General features: G+C 55.0%; 2 long non-coding RNA genes across 3 annotated transcripts in view; one reads left to right on the top strand and one right to left on the bottom strand.

Annotated features, from left to right (window-relative positions):
* The window catches only part of LOC144934099 (uncharacterized), a 37,586-nt gene extending 35,054 nt beyond the window's left edge, over positions 1–2,532 (bottom strand). For both annotated transcript variants that reach the window (XR_013637131.1, XR_013637130.1), the window contains exon 1: positions 2,431–2,532. This is a non-coding gene — a long non-coding RNA (uncharacterized LOC144934099). The remainder of the gene's footprint in view (positions 1–2,430) is intronic.
* A 2,706-nt stretch (positions 2,533–5,238) lies between these two features.
* LOC144934038 (uncharacterized) overlaps positions 5,239–13,226 on the top strand; it is a 59,972-nt gene continuing 51,984 nt past the window's right edge. The window contains exon 1 of the long non-coding RNA XR_013637126.1: positions 5,239–5,326. This is a non-coding gene — a long non-coding RNA (uncharacterized LOC144934038). The remainder of the gene's footprint in view (positions 5,327–13,226) is intronic.

Here is a 13,226-nt window from a genome sequence, read left to right as displayed (position 1 = left end):
ACACACAACACACAACACACACAAAACAACACACACAACACACACACACAGCACACACAACACACACACAACACACACAAAACAACACACACACAACACACAGCACACACAACACACACACAACACACACAAAACAACACACAGCACACACAACACACACACAACACACACAACACACACACAGCACACACAACACACACAACACACACAAAACAACACACAGCACACACAACACACACAACACACACAAAACAACACACACACACAACACACACAAAACAACACACACACAAAACACACACAACACACACACAGCACACACAACACACACATAACACACACAAAACAACACACACACAACACACACAAAACAACACACACACAAAACACACACACAACACACACACAGCACACACAACACACACATAACACACACAAAACAACACACACAACACACACACAACACACACAACACACACACAACACACACAAAACAACACACAGCACACACAACACACACACAACACACACAAAACAACACACACACACAACAACACACACACAACATACACACGCGCGAGCTCCCACGCCGCGATACAATCTGCCAAATGCGGATTGTGGCCAGCGTCACGCATCTCGCATCACGCATCACGCCTGACCGCCTTTGTCTCCCCCGTGCCGATGTTCACACGCGCCGCGCTGTGCACGCGTCACGGAGCCTCTGCGCTAATCCCGTTCCGCGCTGATTTTAAACGTGTTTATTTCCTTTATCTTTTGTCAGTTTGTCGTACAATCATTATTTCGGCAACAACAACAGTAACATAAACAACAACAACTGCGGCGAGAGCAACAACAGAGCCACAACAACAACAACAAGCACACACGGACACACGAACACACACAAGGTACGGGGGAGGATCCGTGTCTTTCTACAACAAATATCACAACAACAACAACACCACCACCAACAAGGCCGCTGCTCTATGAGATGGGAGTTCATGCGCGCAGTAGCTAACAGCGGTGGACGGACGGACCAAGGAGAGTGCGAGGGGGGGGGCACGGGTCGGGGTGTGTGTGGTGGAGCGGGGGGGGGGTCACATTTCACGGGCTCCCCGGGGGGTCCGGCCTAACCCCGTCTGCCAAACCCGCTCTCATCCCCCCCCACCGCGCTCTCGGTCCACTCGCGCTCTCCCCTCGTGCTCAAATTGCGTGGCTGCCGCTCGGGTTCCGATTCCACCGCTCGCCCCGCCCCTCCACCCCCCTTCCCCCGGTCAGCCCCGCCCCCCTCCATCCATCCACTCCATCCCCTGCGCCCCCCCCCCGACTGCTTCCTCCCCGTCGGGCCGCCCATTCATCATCGCGACGCACGCAGTGCGGCGCACACGGATGGAGCGAGAGGAACGCAGCACACAAACACACAAAGACAAAGATCCTCCGTATAGCCTTCAACAGACTGTTGGGCAAGTGCTGTTAGCGAGCACCGATGAAGGCCAGAACGGCACACGAGGGGGGTAGAGCCAACACCATGCCCGCCCCCCTTTGTCTCTCGAGTGCCGATGTTGGCATACCGCATTAGGTGCTCACTTAAGACGCACGCAACAGCAACACCCGCCGTTCGTCAGTAGCGGTGACGTCACCGCGACGCCTGTGCCAGGCTCGGTGCACTTTGAGGCCACGTGAAGTGTTGAAGGCTCGCTGGCAGGAGGCCACTGAACAGACCCAGGTTCCATTGGATGACTGACTGAGATGACTGACAGATGCACCAACTGTGCTCCCCACTGTGCCAACTCGACGCTTTATCCGCACGGAGCTCCGCTCATTGGTGTGAACTTCGCTCTACTGCCCTCCGCTGTTGTTGCTGGAGGGTGACTGCTTCCTCTTCAGCAGCGTCCTTCACGAACCTCCTCCACAGACGCTGATCTTGACACTGCTGGTCATCGGCAAGTCCACTCACCTCCACATCCTCCTGTACCACATCACTCCATCTCTTCTCTAGCCCGTGCCGTGGCCGTCTAGCCCCCCTCTCTCCGGCCAAACAGAAGCTACTTGGGCATGCGGTGGCTGAGCATGCGGGCTACATACACAAGCACACGCATATATACACGCACAATCAAACGCACCCACACAAGCACAAGCTTGCACTCGTATGCCCACTCGTATACACGTACACACACACACTGAGTGCTCACGCTCACAGTCATTCTGACCTTACCCCACACCCGACTATAGCCCAACCCCTACACCAACCCTACCATTACAGCTAACCCCATGCACTATCCCTAACCCTCGACTTCTCACTGTAACCCTAACCCTGACATTAACCCTACCCCGAAACCATGCCCATCACCCTGACCTCCGGCTTTAACCCCAAGCACACCCAGCACACTCACCCCCAACCACGACCCCTCACCCCCAACCACGACCCCTCACCTCCAGCCACGACCCTTCACCTCCAGCCCTCTCCCGAATCCTCGCGCCGGTGCGGGACCTCCGGTGGTTTGTGGCGGTCTCCCCTAGGTCTACTCGGCCTGAAATTGTGGGGGGGGGGGCAAGTGGCGGGAGGGGAAGTGACGGGGAGGAGGAGGCGGGGCGGAGTGAGAAGGGGGGGATAACAGAAGAAGGGGAAATTAACAAGGCCAAATATTAAATGTTAAATAAATAAATGTGTAGGTGAGACGACAAATATAAATCATTATTATTGTTGTTTCAGTCCTATTACAAAAATAAAAAACTTGTTTATGCGTCACCGACCAATCAACGTGTCCCCAGACCAAAGATTTCCATCAACATTTGTTCACGTTTGAAGTTTTGTTCATGATAATAGAGGGGAAAAAATACTTAAAAGTTTCTTTCAAACGCGTGCAGTCATTTCGATGAGTATAACAAATGCCAAGGTCCCCAGTGGTCGCCGACACAGTTGTGGCAAGTGCTGTGAGCCAGCAATTGTAAAATCATTATTGGGCGGTGTACACATGGATCCAGGGGCTCATTTAAGGTTGAGTCACATCCAACGTCGTTGGATCCGGCTCGCCGGGTTTGTCTCGCCGGGTTTGTAGCGCAAAGCGCTAATCACTACCCCACCACTCTCCCCGAAAATATATACAGTACGTGAACACGCACTCACACACGCACACTCACGCACTCACTCACACACACTCACACACACGCACACACACTCACACTCACTCACACACGCACACACACACTCACGAACTCACACACTCACGAACTCACACACTCACGAACTGACTCACTCACACACTCACGCCCTCACTCACACACTCACTCACACACTCACTCACGCACTCACACACTCACTCACACACTCACTCACTCACGCACTCACACACTCACTCACACACTCACTCACTCACTCACACACTGACACACTCACGCACTCACTCACACACACTCACACACACGCACACACACACTCACGAACTCACACACTCACGAACTCACACACTCACGAACTGACTCACTCACACACTCACGCACTCACTCACACACTCACTCACACACTCACTCACGCACTCACGCACTCACACACTCACTCACGCACTCACTCACTCACTCACGCACTCACACACTCACTCACACACTCACTCACTCACTCACACACTGACACACTCACGCACTCACTCACACACTCACGCACTCACACACTCACACACGCACTCACACACTCACGCACTCACTCACACACTCACGCTCTCACTCACGCACTCACACACAATCCAGCTCAGGTCGCTGAGTTCATAGACAGTGCGATAATCATTGAACCTCTACATCCCCACAAACACAAAAGACAAAGACGCCATGGAGAGTCGTGATTGACTTTTGGCGCAAGTCGAGTTAGCGATATCCGATGAAGGCCGGCCCGGCACACGAGGGAGTGAGTGGCCACCACCACGCCCGGCCGCCTTTGTATACCCGGTGGCGATATTTACACATCGCACCAGGTACTCATTTGAGGCTGATTCGACCTAGGGGAGGCGAGGGACCGGTTCTGTGAGCGGGAATCGAACTCTTGTCGACGAGATCGTAGAGCAGCGCAGCGCTAACCGTTGCACAACCGCACTCACTCACACGCGTACACACACACACGTACACACACACGCATACTCACTCACACACACACAAGCACTCACACGCGTACACACACAAGCACTCACACGCGTACACACACACACACACGCGTACACACGCACACATACTCACACAGACAAGCACTCACTCACACGCGTACACACACACGCTTACACACACACGCGCTCACGCACGCGCGCGTTCACACACAAGCACACACACACAAGCACACAACAACAACAACCGCCATTCGCCACTAAGTGGCGGTGACGTCACCACGACGCTTGTGCCAGGCCATGTGCACCCTGAGGCCACGTGAAGTGTCGAACGCCCGCTGGCAGGAGGTCACGGGGCAGACCCAGGTGCCACGGGTCGACTGACCAAGATGACCGAGATGACTGGCTGATGCACCACCTGTGCCCCCTACTGTGCCAACTTGCTGTGCTTTAGCCACCCGGCGCTCCGCTCGTTGTTGTGAGCGTCGCTCCTCCGCCCTCCGTTGTTGTTGGAGGGCGACTGCCTCCAACTGCCCAGTAGCGTCCTTCACGAGCCTCCTCCACTGAGGCCGATCTTGACACCGCTGGTACCAGTCATCGGCAAGTCCACTCAGCTCCACGTCCTCCTGTACCACATCACTCCATCTCTTCTCTAGCCCGAAGAGATGGACACACACACAAGCACACACGCACACACACACACGCTTACACACACACACGCTTACACACACACGCACAAGCACACACACACACAAAAGCACACACACACACGCTTACACACACGCACAAGCGCGCACACACACGCTGACACACACACACGCTTACACACACACGCACAAGCACACACACGCACAAGCACACACACACACGCGCTTACACACACACGCACAAGCACACACACACACGCTGACACACACACACGCACACACACGCTGACACACACACGCTGACACACGCACTCAGCACGGAGGCCGCGCTCTCCCGGCCTCTCGCTTCATTACCGCGTCCTCGGCGTCCCGCGCGCCGTCCCTCCTCCCCCCTCGTCCATTAAACCCCTCGGCTCAATCCCTCCCCTCCGCCTCCCACCTAATCCCTCCCTCCCTCCCCCTCCCATAGCCCCCCCCCCAGCCCCGGTCTAATTCACAATCCGCGTTCGGCTCGGGACGAGGGGAGAAGGGGCGCGCGCGAGCAATTAGCCCGGTGATTCCTGCCGGATATCGACATCAACGCCGGCGATGATGGTACAATTGTAACCAGCGTTTGTTTATATGAATATACCACCACTAACCAACACCACTGAAAACAGCAACTTGCATAACACTGCCGATGATGAAAACAACGATGGCCACCGTATCTTCACACGCGCGAGAATGCTTTAGGGTTGAGGCCGAACTATACCAGAGATTCGAGAAAAGGGATAGCCAGGCGTGGACCCTGAGAGAGGGGGGGGGGTCGTGGTAGGGGGTAGCGAGATAGAGGTGGTGGTGGTGGGGGGGGTCTCTTTAAAGAGGGGTTCTGGGTGCCTGGAGTTGCTTTGAATTCGCGGCGCTCGTTTGAAAGCGGGGGGATGGAGGGCGGCGCGCAGCTTCACTTCAAAGCACGAGAGCGCCCGCTGGAGAGGACATGTGTGTGTGTGAGTGTGTGTGAGTGTGTGTGAGAGTGTGTGTGAGAGTGTGTGTGAGTGTGTGTGTGAGTGTGTGTGTGTGTGAGTGTGTGTGAGTGTGTGTGAGTGTGTGTGAGAGTGTGTGTGAGTGTGTGTGAGTGTGTGTGTGAGTGTGTGAGAGTGTGTGTGTGTGTGAGTGTGTGTGAGTGTGTGTGTGTGAGAGTGGGCTCGCCTTCCCATCAACCAGAGGCGAGGAGTGGTGGTCGTGGTTACTTATGCCCCCACCGAAGACGAACATCCGTGGAGGGATGCAGGCAAAGCCGATGAGTCGGACGCTTTCTATGACCTCCTGTCACAGGTGCTGGCTAAAGTGGCCACTCGGGACAGAGTCATCTTGTTGGGTGACTTCAATGCCCGAGTTGGTCATGATGCTGGCACCTGGTCTGGAGTGATTGGAAGGCATGGGCCAGATCAGCTCAATAATAATGGTAGGAGGCTGCTAGATTTTTGTGCAGCCCATGGGCTTGTAATTACCAACACGCTCTTCCGGCATCGGCGCATCCACACAACATCATGGATGCATGCCGGGTCCAAGCAAGAACATCTGCTGGACTACGTAGTGACGGACCAGCGGATGCGAGCCCATGTCCTTGACACCAGGACCTACCGTGGAGCTGATCTGCCCTCTGACCATCGACTAGTCATCTGTAAGATGCGCCTGCCATTCTTCCACTCCGGTGGTGGGTGTACACCCAGGATCCCATTCCAACCAAAAGTGGCCTGGTCTCAGCTAGCTGATGAAAGTTGCAAGCGAGAATTTCATCATCGCTTGCAGCAGGGGTTGGCATCGTCCCCCACTCCACCTGATGTCGAGGGTAAATGGGCGAGGTTTAAGACTGTGACTCATGCAGCTGCAATGGCTGCTTTGGGTACGCGGTCCAGACCTCCCCGGGAACCCTGGCTGACGGAGGAGGTGTTCAGGTTAATTGAGAAAAAGCGACAGGCCCACTCTCATCGCCTACAGCATCCCACATCAGAGAATGAGGAGGTTTACCGCAGTCTTCGCTCGGAGGTTCGGAGAGCCGTGAGGCGCTGTAAGGATGGGTGGTGGTCGCGGGTTGCTGAGGAGATGGAGTCTGCCTCAGTAGCCCGCGATCACAAATCACTATTTAACTCCATCAAAAAAGTAACCTGTAGCGCCACACCTATTACCATCATTAGAGGAAAAAACGGTGATCCAATCTCCGACCCCCAGGAACAGGTTTGCAGATTTGCTGAGCATTTCTGTGAGGTCCTGGGGGAGGGAAAATCTCTCAGCCAGGAAAACATCATGGCACAAAGTGGGGATAACCCTGCTGAGGCTGCGGTGCCTCAAATATTGGAAGAGGTCACCCCCTGTGAGTGGCTGGCTGAGGTACCGGCTGTTGAGGAAGTACTGAGGGCGATCCGGAGTCTGAGACCAGGGAAGGCACCGGGCAGAGATGATCTCCCAGGCGAAATGCTGAGGGAGGGTGGCGTTTGTGCACAGACTGCCCTATATGACATCATAACAACAGTCTGGACCACTGGACGGGTTCCGCAGGACTGGAAGGATGCCCTGGTGGTCCCCCTCTTTAAGAAGGGGGACCGTACCGACTGTAACAACTACAGGGGCATCTCACTCCTCAGTGTGCCGGGTAAGGTCCTGGCAAGGATTATTCAACATCGCCTTGCTAGGCATGCTGAGGAGAGGCTTGCGGAGCCCCAATGTGGTTTCAGGAAAGGGCGGTCCTGCACAGATGCCATATTTTCTGTCCGTCTGCTACAGCAGAGGTGTAGGGAATTCCAAAAAGACCTACATCTCTGCTTTATTGACCTGGTCAAGGCCTATGATACCATCAATAGGACTGGGCTCTGGGTTGTTCTTCGTGCTTTCGGAGTCCCTGACCCTCTGCTCACGATCATTAAGGACCTTCATGATGGTGAGCGGGCCCGGGTAAAACTACGTGGCCGGGAGTCGGAGCCTTTCCCTGTACACCTTGGGGTGCGACAGGGATGTCCTCTGGCTCCCACATTATTTAACATCTATTTCGACTGCGTAGTTCGTGAAGCCTTCAATAGCTGTACCGGGGGAATTACCATTTGGTACAGATATAATGGGAGGCTGATCGACGCCCGGGTGCGATCAAGGGATGGCTCCCTATTGGTCAACCACGTTATGTATGCCGATGATTTGGTAATAGCTGCTCATTCAGAAGAGGAGTTGGAGACGCTGCTGCTGAGACTGGAGCGTGCCACTAAGAGGTGGGGCCTTACCATCAGCCCCACCAAAACTAAGCACCTGCCTGGGTATTTTGTACCATCGGGCACTCCGCCCCCACAACTCCCAATCGGTGATGGGGCAGTTGTGGAGAGAGTAGAGAGTTTCCCATACCTGGGCAGTGTGCTCATGACCGGCTCCAGTTTATCAGCAGAGGTCTCACTCCGAATCAGTCGAGCGGCAATATCTTTTCATCGGTTGCGTAACGCTGTGTGGAAGCTACCTGGTCTGTCGCTCCGCACGAAGCTTCAGGTCTTCTCGGCCACGGTCATTCCCTCCCTTCTCTACGCTTGCGAAACGTGGACCCCCCTAGCGGAGCATCTTCGCCGGTTGGAAACATTTAGGCTGGCCTGCCTACAATCCATCCTGGGTTTAACCAGGCTGGATTGTGTGAGGAGCTCACAAGTCCTTGAAAGATCTGGGCAAAGTCCCATCAGTGAGCTCCTCCGGCAGGCAAGGCTGCGTTGGCTGGGTCATGTAGCCCGCATGCCCAGCCACCGCATGCCTAAACAGCTTTTGTTCGGCCGGATCGAGGGGGCTAAACGGGCGCGGCACGGGCTAGAGAAGAGATGGAGTGATGTGGTACAGGAGGACGTGGAGCTGAGTGGACTTGCCGATGACTGGTACCAGCGGTGTCAAGATCGGCCTCTGTGGAGGAGGCTCGTGAAGGACGCTGCTATTGGGCAGTTGGAGGCAGTCGCCCTCCAACAACAACGGAGGGCGGAGGAGCGACGCTCACAACAACGAGCGGAGCGCCGGGTGGCTAAAGCACAGCAAGTTGGCACAGTAGGGGGCACAGGTGGTGCATCAGCCAGTCATCTCGGTCATCTCGGTCAGTCGACCCGTGGCACCTGCTGGGTCTGCCCCGTGACCTCCTGCCAGCGGGCGTTCGACACTTCACGTGGCCTCAGGGTGCACATGGCCTGGCACAAGCGTCGTGGTGACGTCACCGCCACTTAGTGGCGAATGGCGGTTGTTGTTGTTGTGAGAGTGTGTGTGAGTGTGTGAGAGTGTGTGAGTGTGAGAGTGTGTGTGAGTGTGTGAGAGTGTGTGAGTGTGTGAGAGTGTGTGTGAGTGTGAGAGTGTGTGTGAGTGTGTGAGAGTGTGTGAGTGTGTGAGAGTGTGTGTGTGTGTGAGAGTGTGTGTGAGTGTGTGAGAGTGTGTGAGTGTGTGAGAGTGTGTGTGAGTGTGTGTGAGAGTGTGTGTGTGTGTGAGAGTGTGTGTGAGTGTGTGTGAGAGTGTGTGTGAGTGTGTGAGAGTGTGTGTGTGTGTGTGAGAGTGTGTGTGTGTGTGAGAGTGTGTGTGTGAGTGTGTGTGTGAGTGTGTGTGAGAGTGTGTGTGAGTGTGTGAGAGTGTGTGTGTGTGTGTGAGAGTGTGTGTGTGTGTGAGAGTGTGTGTGTGAGTGTGTGTGTGAGTGTGTGTGTGTGAGAGTATGTGTGTGTGTGAGTGTGTGTGTGAGAGTGTGTGTGAGTGTGTGAGTGAGAGTGTGTGTGAGAGTGTGTGTGAGTGTGTCTGAGTGAGTGTGTGTGTGTGAGTGAGTGTGTGTGAATGTGTGTCAGAGTGTGTGTGTGAGTGTGTGTGAGTGTGTGTGTGAGTGTGTGTGTGTGGGGAGCGGTAGTGTAGTGGTTTGCGCGCTGTGCGACGAAACCGGTATTTCGAGTTCGATTCCCGCCCACAGCCAACGTCAATGACGATTATCTGAACCGGTTATGGGCCTCCCCTAGGTCGACTCAGCCTCAATAAGTAATTGGTGCGGTGTGTCAGCATCGCCACTAGGGAGGCAAAGGCGGCCGGGCGTGATGTTGGCCACCCACCTACTCGTGTACCGTACTGGCCTTTAAGAGTGCTCAATAACATCACTTTGGCCCAACAGCATGTCAATAATATTATGGTGGAACTTTGTCTTTGTGAACCCGTGATTCAGTCGAGCGGCATTATCTTCATGTTTTGTTGAAGCTACCTGGTTTGTCGCTTCACACGAAGTTTTCGGTCTTCTCAGTCCTCATGTTACGAAACGTGGGAAGGAAAATTTGCGCCGGTTAGAAATATTCAGGCTTGCCTGCCTGTGATCCATTCTGGGTTTAACCAGACTGGATTGTGTGGGGAGCTCACAAATCCCATAGGTGAACTCTTCCGACAGGCGAGGCTAGGTTGGCTGGATCATACAGCCCCCAAGTCCAACCACCGCATGCCCAAGCAGCTTCTGTTTCATGGGGTTGTGGTGGCTAAATGCACGACCCAGGTGAGGAAAGAGATGGACTTGATTCGATACAGGTGGATCTGGATCTGAGTGAAGTTGTCGATGACTGCTGGGAGCAGTGTCAAGATCGGCCTCCGTGGAGGAGGCTCGCCAAAGACGCTGCTGCTGCTTGGGAGATGGAGGCAGTCGCCCTCCAGCAACGGCGCAGGGCAGAGGAGCGACGCTCACAACAACGAGCGGAGCGCCGGGCGGCTGAAAACGCAGCGAGTTGGCACAGTGATAAGCACAGGTGGTGCATCGGTCAGTCAAACAATGGCACCTGGGTTTTTCCCGTGACCACCTGCTAGCGAGCCGTCGATACTTCAAGGTGCACCTAGCCTGGCTCAAGCGCCGTGGTGACGTTACCGCCACTTCGTGGGAAACGGCAGCTGCTGTTGTTGTTGTTGTGTGCGTAAGGAGTCGTGGGGAGCGGAAAGTAAAACATCAACTTGCCTGCGTGTGGATCATCAACATGAGGGTGGGTGGCCAACGCCACGCGCGACCGCCTTCGTCTCCCCAGTGGCGATCTCTTTTTAACACACCGCGCCATTGACTCATTTTACGCCGAATCGACCTAGGGGAGGTGTTGCCTGGTGAGCGGGGAGTCGAACTCGGCTCGCCGGGTTCGCAGCGCAGCGCGCTAACCGCTTCCACTCACGCTCAGACCCCCCCCCTCCACTCCACACACGCGGGCGGCGCTCCGTTCTCTTCCTCCTCCTCCACTGCCGCCGCCGCCGCAGCCGCCGCTATCTCTCTTGACAAAGCGGAGCGCCGCGCGGGGGCCCCGTGCGGGTGTCACCGAGGGTAAGCGGCCGGCGCGAGATCATTTTACGTCTAGACAATGCATTATTTATCAACCCGCACGCCCACCCCGTGCGCGCCCCCGCGCGCGCGCGCGTGCGCCTTCTTAACCCCTCCCGCCTCTCGCATTTGCTGATTACAACAAATCGGGACCCCCACCCCCCTCCACCTCACGGGCCGGCCCAGAGGCGGCCGGCACGCGGTCACTGCGACCTGCACGGAGCTCGCCACGTCCACCTCCTCCCCTGCCACCCCCATAGTGGACGACCACCACCACCACCGTGAAGGAATTGACTCCGCAAATGACGAGGGTCATTAGGGTGAGGGCGATAATGTTCTGGTACAGATAATGGGGAGTGATGATGGTGAGTGAGGTTGATGATGGGGTGATGGTGGTGGTGGGGATGATGATGTGATGGTGGAGATAATGGGGAGTGATGATGATGGGGTGATGGTGGTGGTGGGGATTGTGATATGATGGTAGAGATAATGGGGAATGGTGAGTGATGATGATGGGGTGATGGTGGTGGTGGGGAAGATGATGTGATGGTAGAGATAATGGGGAATAGTGAGTGATGATGATGATGGGGTGATGGTGGTGGTGGGGATGATGATGTGATGGTGGAGAGAATGGGGAGTGATGATGATGATGGGGTGATGGTGGTGGTGGGGATGATGATGTGATGGTAGAGATAATGGGAAATGGTGAGTGGTGATGATGATGATGATGGGGTGATGGTGGTGGTGGTGGGGATGATGATGTGATGGTAGAGATAATGGGGAATGGTGAGTGATGATGATGGGGTGATGGTGGTGGTGGGGATGATGATGTGATGGTAGAGATAATGGGGAATGGTGAGTGATGATGATGATGGGGTGATGGTGGTGGTGGGGATGATGATGTGATGGTGGAGAGAATGGGGAGTGATGATGATGGGGTGATGGTGGTGGTGGGGATGATGATGTGATGGTAGAGATAATGGGGAATGGTGAGTGATGATGATGATGATGGGGTGATGGTGGTGATGATGATGGTGGTGGTGGGGATGATGATGTGATGGTGGAGAGAATGGGGAGTGATGATGATGGGGTGATGGTGGTGGTGGGGATGATTATGTGATGGTAGAGATAATGGGGAATGGTGAGTGATGATGATGATGGGGTGATGGTGGTGGTGGGGATGATGATGTGATGGTGGAGATAATGGGGAGTGATGATGATGGGGTGATGGTGGTGGTGGGGATGATTATGTGATGGTAGAGATAATGGGGAGTGGTGATGGTGAGTGAGGTTGATGATGGGGTGATGGTGGTGGTGGGAATGATGATGTGATGGTAGAGATAATGGGGAGTGATGATGGTGAGTGATGATGATGATGGGTGATGGTGGTGGTGGAGATGGTGATGTGATAGTGGAGTTAATGGGGAGTGATGATGGTGAGTGAGGTTGATGATGGGGTGATTATTCTGCTGCTGCTGCTGCTGCTACTGCTGATGACGATTATGCTGCTGATGATGCTGCTAGGTCCGCGTTACACCCAGGCTGCTGATGATGATGTTGATGCTAATGATTTTAATATTCATAATATTTCTAATGATGATGGTCATGCTGATGATGCTCTTGCTGCTGCTGATGATGATGATGATAATATTTCTAATGATGATGGTCATGCTGATGATGCTCTTGCTGCTGCTGATGATGATGATGATAATATTTCTGATGATGATGGTCATGCTGATGATGCTCTTGCTGCTGCTGCTGATGATAATGTTTCTGATGATGGCACTGCCTGGGCTCTAGACCTTCGTTTCTTTTCGCGCGAATGAGCGGAGCACTCAGCACGCGGAGAGAGAGAGGGGGGGGTAAGGGGGTGGGAGGGGAGGGGAGGGGAGGGAGGGAGGGGTGGGGGGGAGCAGAGCCTCTGGCTGAGACGAGGCGGGTGGGTGAGGAGGAGGAGGGGAGGGGTGAGCGGGGTCGCTCTCGCGCCGTAACGGCTCGCGCCACGCACCGGCGCGTCCCCGATGATTGACGCACGCGCGCGGCGTGTGTGTGCGTGTGTGTGTGCGTGAGAGAGAGAGTGTGTGAGTGCATGTGAGTGTATGTGTGTGTGTCGTTTGCTTGTATGCGCGCGCGTGCTGTCGTGTTTGAGGCTGGATGTGCTAGGTGGTGTGCGCGCGCGGGCGTTCAAGTGTTGCTGTG

Source organism: Lampetra fluviatilis, chromosome 9 (assembly GCF_964198595.1).
Source record: "Lampetra fluviatilis chromosome 9, kcLamFluv1.1, whole genome shotgun sequence".
Lineage (NCBI taxonomy): Eukaryota > Metazoa > Chordata > Hyperoartia > Petromyzontiformes > Petromyzontidae > Lampetra > Lampetra fluviatilis.
Note: the sequence above shows the minus strand (reverse complement) of the source record. Positions and strands in the feature narration are given on the sequence as shown.